At 37.6% G+C, this 15652-nt stretch overlaps 1 protein-coding gene across 8 annotated transcripts in view; it reads right to left on the minus strand.

The window, feature by feature from the left end:
• Positions 1-8618, minus strand: part of LOC144444559 (twitchin-like) — a 94941-nt gene extending 86323 nt beyond the window's left edge. For all 8 annotated transcript variants that reach the window (XM_078134017.1, XM_078134018.1, XM_078134014.1 and 5 more), the window contains exon 1: positions 8494-8618. The gene's annotated coding sequence lies outside the window, so the exon portion shown is untranslated. The remainder of the gene's footprint in view (positions 1-8493) is intronic.
• Between the last annotated feature and the right edge of the window lie 7034 nt (positions 8619-15652).

A 15652-nucleotide genomic window follows, 5' to 3' on the forward strand; every position in this document is an offset into this window, starting at 1 on the left:
CGCTATTTTAAAACCAATTAAACTCAACGGCAGACTTGGCAACCAACAACATCGTACACATCAGCTAAAAATAAACGGTCTCTACGAGTGGCCACATAACTGTTAAGTCGATGTGATGGAATGTAGAACATACGTTTGGTCAATATTGTAAAATACTGTTTTCGTTTCGGATAGAACTCCAGACAGTTGACAAGAACGTACTGTGTGTCTTTGAAATAAAATCTTACACTTTTGTTGTTAATTTGTTGACAAAAAAACCACTTGTCAGATAAAATCGAGAAACAATCGGGTGGGGGGGGGGGCACCATACAATATTTGAAATTGAGATCAAACTGATATCAAAATTTACGCCATAGTAGAATCCAATATGACTGCCTCAAATTCTAAACGGACCAGGAGCAAACTTTCATATGGCAGAGTAACATAAAGGAGAAATTTTAAGAATGTTGATTTTGAGGGAAATTTGTTCCTTGGGGCCATCTGATTTATGGAAATGGTATTTCCCCTTCGTGTTATATCAGATGGCGTGGGAATAAGAATGTCAAGGAATTGGGATGATGTTTAAGGTAATATCATTTGTACATTAATTGTACATATGCATGGGGAGGTTTTCTTTTTCCGATATATGGTTTTTTGTTATAGGAAGGAAATGGATTTCAGTCAAAGGACATTCTCACAAATCGGGATACTTTATCATAACAAATGGCTGGGAAGTCGCTGAAAAACGTGTTCTATCAATTCTACACAGAGGGGTGATGGTCTTACGAGGTGTTAACGTAAATCGGCACACTTTGACGATCAAAGGTCGAAGGGAAGATAAACATGAAGAAATGAAGAGCCGTCAATTTTCAGTATGTCCCGATTTGATCAGACAAGTTTCATATCACAAACAGGATTGCATTACAGTAAAGCATTTCACAAGCAACGTTATTCCAATGTAATCAGTAATATTGACAAGATAGGCAGTTCCATGCATTAGCATACACTCAAGTTGATTGGTCAAGTAACTGGCCAATCAGCAAATATTATTAAACAGGTATAGAACATACAACACAGAAGTTTGTTTGTCTTACGTGGATTTTACAAGATGGGTTATTTCATAATTATTATGATATACCACTTTATTTTACAAGATGGGTTATTTCATAATTACTATGATATACAATTTTATTTTACAAGATGGGTTACTTCAAAATCATGATATACCACTTTGTTTTATTTTACAGCTTATATTTGGTGTACACATTTTGATCTAAAAGAACAATATGACTTCATACGACGCACAAGATGGTTTTACAACAAGCTAGGTGGTTCCATACAATGAATAGGTTTGTTTTACAACAAGTTAGGTGGTTTCATACAACGTACAAGATGGTTGTACAATAAGTTAGGTGGTTTCATACAATATACACATTTGTTTGACATAAGGTTAGGTGGTTTCATACAATGAACAGGTTTGTTTTAAAACAAGCTAGGTGGTTCCATGCAATGAACAAATTTGATTTACAAAACGTTTTGTTGTTCTACGCAATGTACGAGTTTGTTTTGCAACGAGTTTGGTTGTTTCATACAATATACACGTTTATTTTACGTCAAGTTAGGTTTACCATACGATGTACAAGTCTGTCTAAACAAGTTAGCTGGTTTCATACAATGTACAAGTTTGTCTTACAACAAGCTAGGTGGTTCCATGCAATGAACAAGTTTGTTTTACAACAAGTTAGGTGGTTTCATACAATATACAAGTTTATTTTACGTTAAATTAGGTTTACCATACGATGTACAAGTCTGTCTAACAAGTTAGATGGTTTCATACAATGTACAAGTTTGTCTTACAACAAGCTAGGTGGTCTCATATAATGTACAAGTTGGTTTACATCAAGCTAGGTGGTCTCATATAATGTACAAGTTTGTCTTACAACAAGCTAGGTGGTCTCATATAATGTACAAGTTGGTTTACATCAAGCTCGGCTGTTCCAGACAAGTTTGTGTTACAAAAAGGTGGTTTCATACACGTTTTACAACAAGTTGGGTGGTTTCATAAAACATACGGAATTTCATATAACATGGTCTATTTTAGCAAACATCTAACAAGTCAGGTGGTTTGGGTAGCAAAGACCATGACAATTCTTGACCATGGGGTTAATTTCATATTAGTAAAACTAGGTTCAAAGATTTTCAGATATAGTTACATTGTTATCATGGTCACCAAATGTTTGCATATGTTATGATAGGTGGTCTGTAATTTAATCCACGTCATAACGTGCTCGAGAGGTAAATTTAATATTGTTATGATAGGTGGTCTTTATATTGAATTCAAATAACGTGCCAGTTTGAAGATTGATATATTGACTTTATTGTTCTGACCAATATGTGTGACGTAATAGCTATTAAAGGATCATGGGTAAATCTGAAAGTTTTGCCGTGTTGTCTTTTGTTTCATCTGAATAATTATATAGTTATCTACTTATTGAAAATAATACTCAGTGTTAGTTTTTATATATCACTTTCCCACTTTGTGCAAATCGCTTTACAATTATTACCCCTGGCTTGGTGGCACACTCTATTCTACGAGGTCCCCAATTATGCAGCTGGTTTGGCTGAGGCACAGTTGTGGTTCAAATCCTGCCCTTGGACTTTAGCCACTCAGGAACAAACGACAGCGATGGGGCTTGAACCTGCAATCTGCAGATTCCAAGTCGGCAACTCTAACCTTTCGCCCATCATGACTCCACAAAAAACATTTAAATAGATAGATATATATTTTTAGCTTATACGTTTTGGGGTAATCTTTGCTACATATTTATAATAGGTACTCGTATCCTACGTATTGAAGTATACTTAACTATCACTTGTAATTGACTGAACTCAAACCAGTATTAACTTATAAACGATCCGATGACGTCATTTTATTATACGTATTCAATTGGATGTCGAGGAAATAACTACTCTGTAAGCAACTGTTCTAACAATGCCAGAAGAGAAGTGTAATGACGTCATTGTTATAGAAGGCATGCATTAACATTATACCACATGGAACTCAGGCTCAGTTAGTTTTGTTTACGAAAACAATCAAACAAACAAACAAACAAACAAACAAACAAACAAACAAACAAACTAGTCATAAATTGGGGGCATTTCGATTTGTAACTATTTTGCGTACACTAATTCTTGATACTGCCAAACATTTATTATTGTTGATACTGATTTGTGATTACTCTATTGTTGATGTTTGTCAGTAATTAATTAATTAATTATTTATTTATTTATTTATTTATTTATTTGTTTGTTTGTTTGTTTTTTGTTTGTTTTTGTTTTTTTATTGATTGTTTATTTATGTTCGTTTGTATTTATGTTCCCTGTGATTATACTAGTATCATGTAATCGAGTTTTATGAAATTATTTTCACTCATCTAATCATCAACTCATTTAATCATCAACTCATCTAAGTATCACTGGTAGCCGTAAGATTTGTAACATCGCACATAACTTAGATAAATGATTTGATGACATAGTTTTAGGGTATAACCCAAAAATTGAAACCAAGACTGTCGATAAATAAAATATACACAAACCCGTCAACGCAATGTTGAGAAGTGGTGTAGTCATTTCAAAGCTCAAATAAACAAAACTACTATAGATAAGACTTGTGTTTGTAGATATTGAAGGAAATCATGTCAGAAGTTGAAGTTAGCCTATGTCTCTTTAATTAAATGTCACGTACATCATGTACATAGTAAGATGAAATCCAGTCTGTTTATTTGGATGTAATCATCATCATCAACAACATACTCAACGTTGATATATATTTTATCAATAACGTAAAGAATTCTTAGCATTTCCATGTCATGTTTTCTCAAAACCCTTACGTCTGTTTTGCCATGGAAATATGTTGCATGTTATTTCACCATGCACAGTGATCACACAGCCGCTATGTGGGAGGGTATTGCATTCCGAATAAGATGAATAGGGGTACACGTAATTCAATTATACACGCTATTTTTTTTTCTTGTATAACTGCCACTGCCGCCAAAAGTAATATTAGATATGTGCCTATATCTCTGTGTCTGTCTTACTGTCCGTCAGTCTGTCGCTATCCTTGTCTGTCTGTCCGTCTGTCTGTCTGTCTGTCCGTCTGTCTGTCTGTCTGTCTGTCTGTCTGTCTGTCTGTCTGTCTGCCTGCCTGCCTGCCTGCCTGCCTGTCTGTCTGTCTGTCTGTCTGTCTGTCTGTCTGTCTGTCTGTATGTCTGTCTGTCTGTCTCTCTCTCTCTATGTCTCTGTCTCTCTGTTTCTCTCTCTGCCTGTCTTTGTCTGTCTGTCTGTCTGTCTGTCTGTCTGTCTGTCTGTCTGTCTCTCTCTCTCTCTCTCTCTCTCTCTCTCTCTCTCTCTCTCTCTCTCTCTCTCCATTCATATAATATACAGTTGATGGTTTCCATTTTACTTCTGACAACATTTCTTGACATAAGAGAACCCAAAATGAAGACTCGCAATAAATTCCTGTCAATGCCAAAGGTCATAGCAATTGGGAATATTGTCATTGTGGTAGAGCAGGTCCCTGGGAGCAGAACACACACATACACACACGTCTATGAAATGTCTGAATATTAAACAGGCATCGGTATATTTACTGTCAGTCCTGCTTGCAGACGGTGTACGGGATTAGATTACTGGCATGAGCCGCAACAGCATGTTATTGATGAAAATCGTGTCTGAAGTTGATGTTAGTTTGAGAATTGAGGGATATACTTGTCAGAATCGAGTCCCGAATTACTACGTCTGCAAGCAGGACTAATCTGCTGTTAGACTGACGATGAAGATTATATTCGATGCATTTCGATGAATGTTTAATTGGCTTCTGGTTCGGATTACCTACAAGTAAACAAGACTTAGTTGCTAGAATTTTATCAATTTGATAAAAGTGTTCTAGTGTTTATTGTTTTTAATTGTTGCTATCAATCCGATCGGTTCAGAGATGTGAAATTTGCATGAATACCTTTTTAATTTCTGTGCAGTAATCATAAAGATAATTTAGAGGGAAAATGCAATGAATGTGATGAATGTCTGTTTGCATGGCGACAAAGTTGTTATGAGCTTAGAGAGTGGTGTTAAAGTTGCAATAAACTGAATTAAGTCTCTGCCTGTTCGCATAGTTACCATGCATTAACATTCTACAACTTGCTACAGTATTTACGACAAAAGATGCATGCTGGGTAACACAACCCGGTATATTGTTTCCCTGTTCATCATTTCCCCTTCTTTGTCTTCAAATTTAATAGAGGCTGAACTGCACAATTGACTGCCAACGTTTTGAAGATATGGGAAGTCTTAAGGGGCATTGGCCAGCTTGAGATGTGAGACGTTATTTTCATGTCGATGGAGATATCAAATATTCCTATAAAACTCATCAAGTATCATATTCTCGTCGATTTGTGTCCTGACGAGAGTATAAGCTCCATATAGCGATGACAGGTTATGGTATACTCTGTACGATCCTGATGTTAACGCCGGGCAATGCTCTGATTCTGGGGTGCACCAAAACATTACCTCAGCGAATCAGTCATTAACTTTTTCCACTGTGATACTACAATTTTCACGGTGGTTGATAAAACATGTTTCAATGCCTGAATGACGTGTGCATAATGTTCATATGAGCCAACATTTACAACTTAGAAAAACGCTCAGAAAAAAACAAACACCCTTTTGCATTGGCGATTCATGGTGGTCGAATGAATGGTGTGAGTCACGGGCACTTGTTTCTCGAGATATGGATCAGAATGTTTCTATCAGAATACAATAAAATGTCGATAATATCGATACTATTGTGGTATTTAGCCAACTGTATATAAAAGGGGTAAACATTACACTTTTTTCTGTGATCGCAAAAGTTCATTCACCGCGAAATAAGAGTCTCAACCCAGCTGTATAATTGGGGACCTGGTAGGACAAGGTTGCAATGTGAATGCTTTAATCCTACATGTACGTGATTATAGAACCGAAGCTGCAATGGACCGTATCACAGTATGACTCCCTAAGTTAATGATAAAGTATGGGAGTGTCCGAGAGGTTACAGTGTCAGCTGTTTTAATTGTAAAGCGCTTTGAGCTCTGTTTGGGAAAGTTTTATATTAAAACTGACAATATAACACGATTATTACAATCTAAGTAATATTGCAAGTTGTCAGCAGAGAGAGAAGAAGTCGACCCTGTCGACCGAAGAAATACTTACCAGTACTCAAGCGTAGAAATATGTAGAATTTGATTACAATGAAGTATGCTGGTTGGGCCAGTGGGAAGAAACATTCCATTGAAGTAACATCGGGGGATTTCGGATATTGATTGTATGGTAAAAGAAATTTGCGATAAAATCACCAATTTTTCATCATTTTTCCACTATGTTTTTAAAACCCGAATTTCTTGATAACTGTATTAGTTTTCGGGTCACGGTCGTATTTTGATCTATTTTGAACGTTGAAGAAGTGATAACCACATATCGGGGGACATCCTTAATTTCTATAGTTATTTCCTTTCAAAAGCGATCTCCTATAGCTGTTAATACCAACCTATTTCCTTGTCGACATTTAACAAGTTTTCCATGAGAAATACTAGTCTACACAATAAAACAGGGTCTGAAACCGTTTGCCAAAGAGAGGACTGTTGGCAGACGGAATAGTTGTCAGAGCACCCCCCCCCTCCCCCGTCATTCATGATGGAAGCGGTTCATTTTTACTGTACCAGCGATTGCAATCCGACCTTGCCTCAAACAGAAACATTGGCAAGTTATGTTTTACGTTTATAATCTTTAAAAGTTTCCATAAACTCTACAACCTACGATGGGCCCCAAGTGATTCATACACATTGAATTCTGTCTATGCACATATAATTGCATTAGCGAGTTGCCAACACATGCCTCGAGACTATTAAAAAGACAATGTTATTCATCACACAAGAATTAACACAAGTAATTAGACTTTACAAATCACTAATAAATTCCTGAAAAGTTTTACTGCGTTGTTTTGGCCTCAGACAAAAGTCATTTGTAAACGACAACAAATGCTAACTATGACGGAGTATGGGGAACGTACACTTCTAGGATTGTGCGAATATTGTTCCGTGTCAATTGTTGAAATATAGCCCTATATATCGTTCGTAGTAATTTACTATCGTGGGGCCCAACTCAGTGATCGTAACCCAACGGTTTGCAGACGAACTTTCACCGTCTATGCCGTACGTTTATCGCATTATATGACGGTTCAGGATACGTTCCAGACCCTCGAGCTGGTAGTTTTCGATGCCCGAACTATGCTCTTATAAGCTTTCAACATCTTGAACAACGACGTATATACGTATAGCTAAAAATTGTATAAAGGCATCCTACATCAATATCTATAAGTTTGTTGTCCTTGTTATGCCCCGGGACAACCAGACATCTAGATTATTTTCCTCGGACACGGCCAGCACCCGCTAGTATGTAACAGCTGTTTGATGAGGTCAGCGACCTTCGTACGACATCCCTTACACTACCTACGCCAATCAAAGTAGTCCGTACAGAATGTGTAGATTGTATAAACACAGGCACTTCGTGTATTCCTAGAGACTTGACTAAAAGTTCATCACAACCACTTACGTTATCGCTTAACTCAAATATTTATGTATATAATAGCTCTTCACACTTGCTCATTTCATAATAAACCTCCAAATAATTGTAAATATTGCCAACATTTCAACTTGGGGGTGTGTAACCATGAACATGAGCTTAGACCTAAATGACTCGTCGAATTTTGAGAACTCTTAGTTGTGAGAGATGTTAAAACAAGAGTAGAAGACATTGTATGCAGAGACCTATATCATTTGTCTTGGCTGATAAATACCAACGTCATTCGCATGCTTGCCATCAAATGTACATTCTTGCCATAGTTTGTCCATCGCATGTCATATCGTAGACAGCTGTGAGGTTCTGCCAGTACTGTCAAAAGGATATTCAAAACTGAACACTACATTCTTGTCTATGTTGGAGAACGAGAGGCCAAAACGTTTGAATATTTACAAAAGTTTTGTTTCAATAAATATTCTAGATCAAGTCGTTTACATTTACATCTATTGAAGTGATATAGCAGCGACTTTTATTTATTTTGAATTCGTTCTTTGAAATTAACTTATATTTTTTTTAATGGAACAAGGGATAGAAAGTGGAAGACTGATGAAATATGCACTTCAGGCTTCTTTAGTTTGTAAATACTGTACTGTAACGTTAACACGTCCAACTCCCAATACGTGACGAAATACAAAACATAGGAAGATGTACATATGCTAATAACGTTTTGTATTTGTGTCACTCGTGTGTATGTTACAGCTTGAACATCCATCATGGAGTGTAGTGCAACATATTTGGTCTCATTCGACGCATTATTTCTCCTAATTTTGAGCTAAAAGAGTTTGTATTTGATAAAGAAACCAACCTTCGAACGACGACGAAGTAGAGAATTTGATAACTCACCGTTTTGCCTTCAAAACTCACATCTACAGCGGTTGCGGGCTGAAGTCCATCGAACGGAGAGAAAAGTCGATGAGAAGTATGTCTCAAATGCCTCGGAAATCCAATAGCCCAACACACAGTTAAGCCTTCGCCAAATATGGTGCGCCAAGTTCCAATAGTACTTGCAGACGAGCATAGACCCCCCGTAACGTCAGCTAAATTTGGACAGCCACACGTAATGAGCTATGTGTCACGGCTTTTACCACTGAGTTTAGTACTGCAACTGATATAGGTGTAAAAAATGCCAGGGATGAAATTTACAGGTACGGCGAACTCGAACACCTTAAACGGTAAGAGCGGTCGAGTGGTAGTTCGTAAGTCCGAGGATTACCAAAGGTGGTGTCACTTAGATGTACCGAAGAATCCACCTACTGTCGAAGTACGTGTGATTTGTTGTCCCGAAAGAATGACAACCACTCAGGGAAGCTGACTGAAATTGACAACCAATCACGTGATCTACAAACTAATATATTAAGAAAAGCAATCCTGTTATGAATACGTATACACTTAAAAAGCCGACCAGTATCATAAACAGTCTCGTCGCACCAAGGAACGTTACCCTGGCAACCATAAGATGATATCTTTGGGCGCCTTTTGCTCTGTGCACGGATGTGTAAAATAAAATGGTGTTTAGTGTCAATGTTCGATATAATATTATGTCGGAATGTAAGTCAGGGTTTGAGTAAATGTTTTGATTTACGTACAGACGTTAATCGCTCATCACTTAATATACTTGGCCAAGTCATGTGAGAGCACCGTCAAAACTATAACGTGAAACATACTTGCAGCGTACGTACGTCGGAAGCTCAAACCGAGTGTGCAAATCCAGTGGAAAATGCTGCACGTGTCGCAAAGAATCAAATTTCACATCGGAATTTCAAAAGTGTATTTTTATCGAATATTTCAGTTCTTGTTTTGATCCAACTCGATGCATTATATGGGTCATATACGGGGTAAGGTGATGATAGCTGGTATGAGTAGTCTTTAATTGTTCATTTACATTTAGGTTTGATATAAATTATAACATTCTGCTTGTCTGTGGATAACTTCGGGAGATGTAAAAGCCATAAAGCATGAGAACTAGACGTAGCAGTGACATCGTGGTATCGCAAAGTCGATAATTTAGTATAACTACAAGTACTAAATACAATAAAGTATACAATTAAATACTAGTAAACTCCAAGTGTAATGCTACCTATTAAACCAAGCTGAAGAGCCCGGAATCAAAAATTTAACAATGAACGGAACAAATAGCGAGACGAAGAAAAATAACAGAACTGTGTGAAACTCCTGCTGAAGACAACATTAGTGCAACAGTCTATATACGATTTCGCCATTGCGTGGATTGGATTGGATAGTTTGATCTGGTCACGAATTATGCATGTTGGGTGTTGCATTTCACGTACGTAATCTAATTAGTCTTCCAGTTAAACCTGCACCAGGTGTAACTGGAACCTGCACCAGGTGTAACTGGAACCTGCACCAGGTGTAACTGGAACCTGCACCAGGTGTAACTGGAACCTGCACCAGGTGTAACTGGAGAATTATTTCCGATAAAATAACCAACTCTATGTTCACTGAAATGATTAAATACCAAAGACGTTGTACATGTTAATTAGAGGTAGATTTTCAATCCATAAGTAACATAGTACATTAGGTTGAATAGTGATTGCTGATTTTATGGGTGCGGATCCAAAAATCAATTTGGATGTATTGCACCATACGAAATGTACAGCTACACAAATATGTTTACCATAGGTTGGTCTATACAGTTCAGGGTGTACGATATATTATGATTGAAATGAGTGATATAGGTATAAGCTTAATTTCTATATTTACCCCTACTTCCTTCGTGTGTTGTTTATTTTCGAGTTTTTGTTGGGAAGTGGCCGCCTTCTTCCGACGTAGAAACACAGAATGAAAACAAACGACAGTATACGAAGCTTTAAAAGAGGTCAATAAATAAATAAATCAAGCCACATACATAAGATTTTAATCAGATTGCGATGTTACATACATAGTACAATATTGAATTTCGTAAAACATTAAACCGTTTACGACCTTTGCTGTGGTATCATTAAATTCCTTAGCTGTGTTAGAGTGTTGCAATAACATGCTAGTTGCATAGCCATACTGTTGCACTACTCAAAGATAAATTAATGGTAATTAAATACACGCCCATAAGATATACCATAACGTAATGAATGATAAATGGTCAATATTTGAATTGTCTATGTGATGAGTAGATGGTGTTAAAAGCTATGTTTAATTCTTTACGACTTATTTGCTTATCAAATAACGATATCACCTCAATTCAATCCACACCCGTTCTAACTCTACATATATTATATCACCTCAACTCCGCGTATATTATATCACCTTAACTACACGTATATTATATCACCCCAACTCTACATATATTATATCACCTCAACTCTACATAATTATATTATATCACCTTAACTCTACATATATTATATCACCTCAACTCTACATATATTATATCACCCCAACTCCACGTATATTATATCACCTCAACTCTACATATATCATATCACCTCAACTCTACATATATTATATCACCTCAACTCTACATCACCTCAACTCCACGTATATTATATCACCTTAGGCTGGAGTTAGAATTTACGGCGCGGGGGGGGGGCCGCTGGGGAGAAATTGGGGGGGGGGGGCATGAACAATTTTAGGGTTCAAAGGGGGGCCATGAAAATTCCGATGGTCTGAAAGGGGGCGAAATATTTTGCTCTTGATTTGAACCAAATTAAACCTCAGGAGCGGTCGTTTACCTACTAAAATAAAAAATATCTCGCAATACCTTCTAAGATCTATATCCAGAGATGAGTTGCATAACAGCCATACGAATGTATTTGTATATCTTCCTCTGTCTGTCTGTCTGTCTGTCTGTCTCAGTATCTCTCTATCTAGTCTCTGCTATGTCCGAGTCTGTCACTCTCTGTCTGTCTGTCTGTCTGTCTGTCTGTCTGTCTGTCTGTCTGTCTGTCTGTCTGTCTCTCTCTCTCTCTCTCTATCTCTCTCTCTCTCTCTCTCTCTCTCTCTCTTTGACTCGAGTAAAATTGGGGTATTGAAGACAATTTTCAAGGACTCTATGGCTTTTGATAATGTATATGGTTTTAAATTTTATGCCATTGAATGGTCTTCTTCATTTCCTCACTTTCTAAAAAGTGCTTACTGTGGGAGGGGGAAACACCCCCTCCCACAACCTCCCCACTAGCTATCATGGAGGATGCTGTTTCTGTTCAGAATCAAGATTGAAAGATAAAACCCTGCTGACTAAGTATCTAAAAGTGCAGCCCAATGTGAGACCTTTTTCGCAAAGCCCACACATATTTGTAAAGAAATCTCTCATTGTTATGTATGGACGCTGAAGTTGATTTCCCCTGTTAGTGCACCATACTATATTTATTGATTACACGTAACAAAATCCTGGGGATTTGTTAAAGGTACAAATAAAATAAAATTGGAAAAAAAATCATAATAATAACACTTATAGGCTTATACTGTACAACACTGAAGAGGGGGGGGGGTTCACTGTATCATTACACAATATGTGTAAAATATGGGGGGGGGCTACGAAAATTCGTATAGTGGGTATATCACCTCAACCCTACACCTATCGCATCACGTAAACTCTACGTATATAATATAATATAACCTCAACTGTACATCTCTCACCCCATCTCAACGCCACATATATCACATCAGGTCATTTGATATCACTGACCGTTGGCGATGTCTACATCGTAACGGGTGTCAATAGACTGACAACAGATGCGTCAGTGGAAATGTCGGCACTACTGTCATTCTTCAGGTGAAACTAACCGCGACTTGAAATAGCTGGAGGCTATTATTTTACTAACTAGTAACTGTATTCCTGTACACGCTCTCACAAGATGATACATCGCATTATAATTTATAGCCAAGAGACTTGTGGTCACTATCATAGGTTAGTGTTTCTAGTGGAAATGTCAAGATACCACAACAAGCCTCTGAGCTGTGCAATTTGTATCTAGATTTCAGATACCAGAATTCATGTCATCGGGTAATTTTAAAGACGTAATTTCTTAGATTACTTTGTATGTGTTTCTAAGTCTCGCGGTACACAGAGCACATTTGGCCAATTGTCCACTCGACTTATGAATAGAGTCTCCGAGAGATACCTATGCAATATAAGCTAAATACACTGTAGAAGAGCATCTACAACTTGTTGATGTTTTGACAACTAGCCAAAATCAAACAACATTCCATATATATGTACAACATATGTACGTGTTCAGATAAACACGTCATGAACACGACATACAGTTAATGACCAGCCAAAGGAACTATGCACCACACATAGGTGATGGGCAACCACAGAAAGCATGCACAGTACAGCTGGTAGTACGGCCATCATGCACCACACAATAGCCAACAAACATAGCCATGGATATGACGCACTGACTGGTTTGATAACAGCATGAATAACAGTAAGACACACATGATCACATGACATACTAGTACATGTATACATATAAGACATAAGATAAAATAATACCCACGTAATACTATCCTGAATTGTGGTCCGAGGGTTCTTACCAGCTAAGCTAATACGTTAATGACTTGGTTTTTCACCTGTCGAGGAAAAGCGTAGATCAGGATAACACACTTAATCTACGCGTTAGCTCAGCTGGCAAACTATCTGACGTAGATTCATGATCGGGGACGTGCGTTCGTCTCCTACACGTGTCACCTTTCTTTCCTCAGTTTCAGTTCATATAATATATATCTGTGTGTGTGTGGGTGTGTGTGTGTGTGTGTGTGTCTGTCTGTCTGTCTGTCTGTCTGTCTGTCTGTGTCGCCATACGTGAACCCCACTTGTCCTCAGACATATACAGCTAGTATTATTATGCATGTTCAATATCATTGTAGACTCTACGTCATACGAGATAGAGTTCATTCTTTTGTATCCAAGCTGATATGTGCAGTGTCACAGACAGGTTACTTGTGTCAAGGACAAGGATGTGAATATTATTTCAGAAAATATACTTTCGATATAGCAAGAAACAAGTTGGAAAAAATTGACCGTGTGGTTAATGTTTGAATTAGTAGACGTTGTGGAAGTGTATTTGTCATAGATTGATCACCATTGATGTGGTAAATTCTTTACATTGCTAATGTATGTAGTTGTACGGGCATGAATTGGAATTCAACATACGGGTACTATGAAATGTCCACAGTAGACAAACAGCACGGTGAATAGTTGTCTCATGGCCTCTCAAAATAGTTTATCCAGGGTAGACTATGGTAATGTTTGTTTGCTTACCTAAAACAAACGTCTGCGATTGAAATAAGTGATGCTGCAGAAATGGAAAGCATCTTATTAAACGACTCATATCTCACGATATCTGGTCACCTGTCAACGTTACGGCGGGGGACTAGTGGCGCTTATGCCCAAAGAAAACAAGCAATCGCATAACGATAAAAGAAACACATGGCTATATATGAACTGGCTTGCAAGGGTGAAATATGTACACGGCTGACACGACATATAATTATTGGTTCAACTTACCCGGCCACTGATTTATCAAGGCAATTATTGAGTCGAGCGATTACTATAGTCTGTGTCTGATGAAGAATGCAGTAATTCTGACATCCATGTAGAACCAATCGTCTCTCGAGTTTGGATCATCCACGCTAAACTAGAAAATATACACCAAACTCGTCCTTCCAGTAGGCAATGACTGTTTGTGCATGATTGACGAGATTTGGACGAGAAAACATTCAATTGTGAAATGGTTTATTGAGATACAAGTAGACCAGCGTACGTGCGGTCTTACACCTGTAAAATTAATGGCGGCCCAACCCTTGAACAAAATTTGAAATGAAAAGAAATAAACACCTCATGTTAGAACGTTTATATGTGTCACGTATTAGTTTCAAAGAGACCAACAATGTCATAAAAAAGGTCATTATTTAGTATTTCTTTTCAGAATTGGCTTCAACTACTTCGACATCAAAGTTTATCGTTAGCTCGTGAGTAAACACGGCACACAAAGTATCGTCCAATCATTTATAGCTCTGGGTCTATTGGTTCCTACATTTATAAGCTCTTTCAACATGTACAGTGTTACACTTGTCAATTAGAATGATAAATTACACAAAATCTTGATTCTTGCTCCCCACATTGCAGCCATGCTTATCAGAAGAGCCGAGTAGAAACGGAAATGCGACACAACGCTATTTGATAACTTCTCTCGACGGGCTCGGATGGATGCTGAATGTCTGTGTGCTGTGTGTGTGGGTTCATTTAACGACAAGTTCTCGGATAATTTCAGTTGTACATATAATTTAATACCGGAATACCGTGGACGGATGAAGGCAATGCTTGTGAAGTAAATAAGTAGTATAGTAATAGCACGTGGGTGTTCTTGCCATGCAGAACATATGTATTACACGACAATGAAGTATATCGGGACTGAAACGAATGTTTACATGTTTCTCTATTGGGGCATGTATGGCGAGGAAAGCCTTTAGACGTGACAGCGTGTATGTTGGATGGATGTCATATTTTGCGTCTGAGTTAACGTCCAAAGGGCAATATGAGTCACCTTCAGACATTGCTTCATCAACTAAATGCATATTTAGAATACAAAAACCTTATCCAGTATCATAAATTTTTGTCGATTTGTGCTTTGAAATAACTTCATTAGAGAATGTTCAGATAGTGTTAACATAGTTGAGTATATCAGTGTATATTGCTCTACTATCCTGATGTCAGTGACAATTTTTGAGCAAACTCTAAAATTATGTGATCGAATAATTTGCTCATATTGCCAAAGGGAGCGATCACTTTTTACGGCCGGGGGTGGGCCGGTGACATTTTGTTCGAGTTGTACTTAAAAATAGTGACCCCCCTGCAATTTATTCACAAAACAAACGAACCCCCCTCTGACAAATAAAATAAATCTCTGACCCCCCCCCCCCATGCAATGTTGCGCCATGTTTAATAAATGTATGGAGATTTTAAGTACAGCAGTGTAGCTCATGATTTTGTTTAGTTGTTGAAAATAAGTTGACACCCCCATTCACTTTGTAAAAATGA

This window comes from Glandiceps talaboti, chromosome 13 (assembly GCF_964340395.1).
Source record: "Glandiceps talaboti chromosome 13, keGlaTala1.1, whole genome shotgun sequence".
Taxonomy (NCBI): Eukaryota; Metazoa; Hemichordata; class Enteropneusta; family Spengelidae; genus Glandiceps; species Glandiceps talaboti.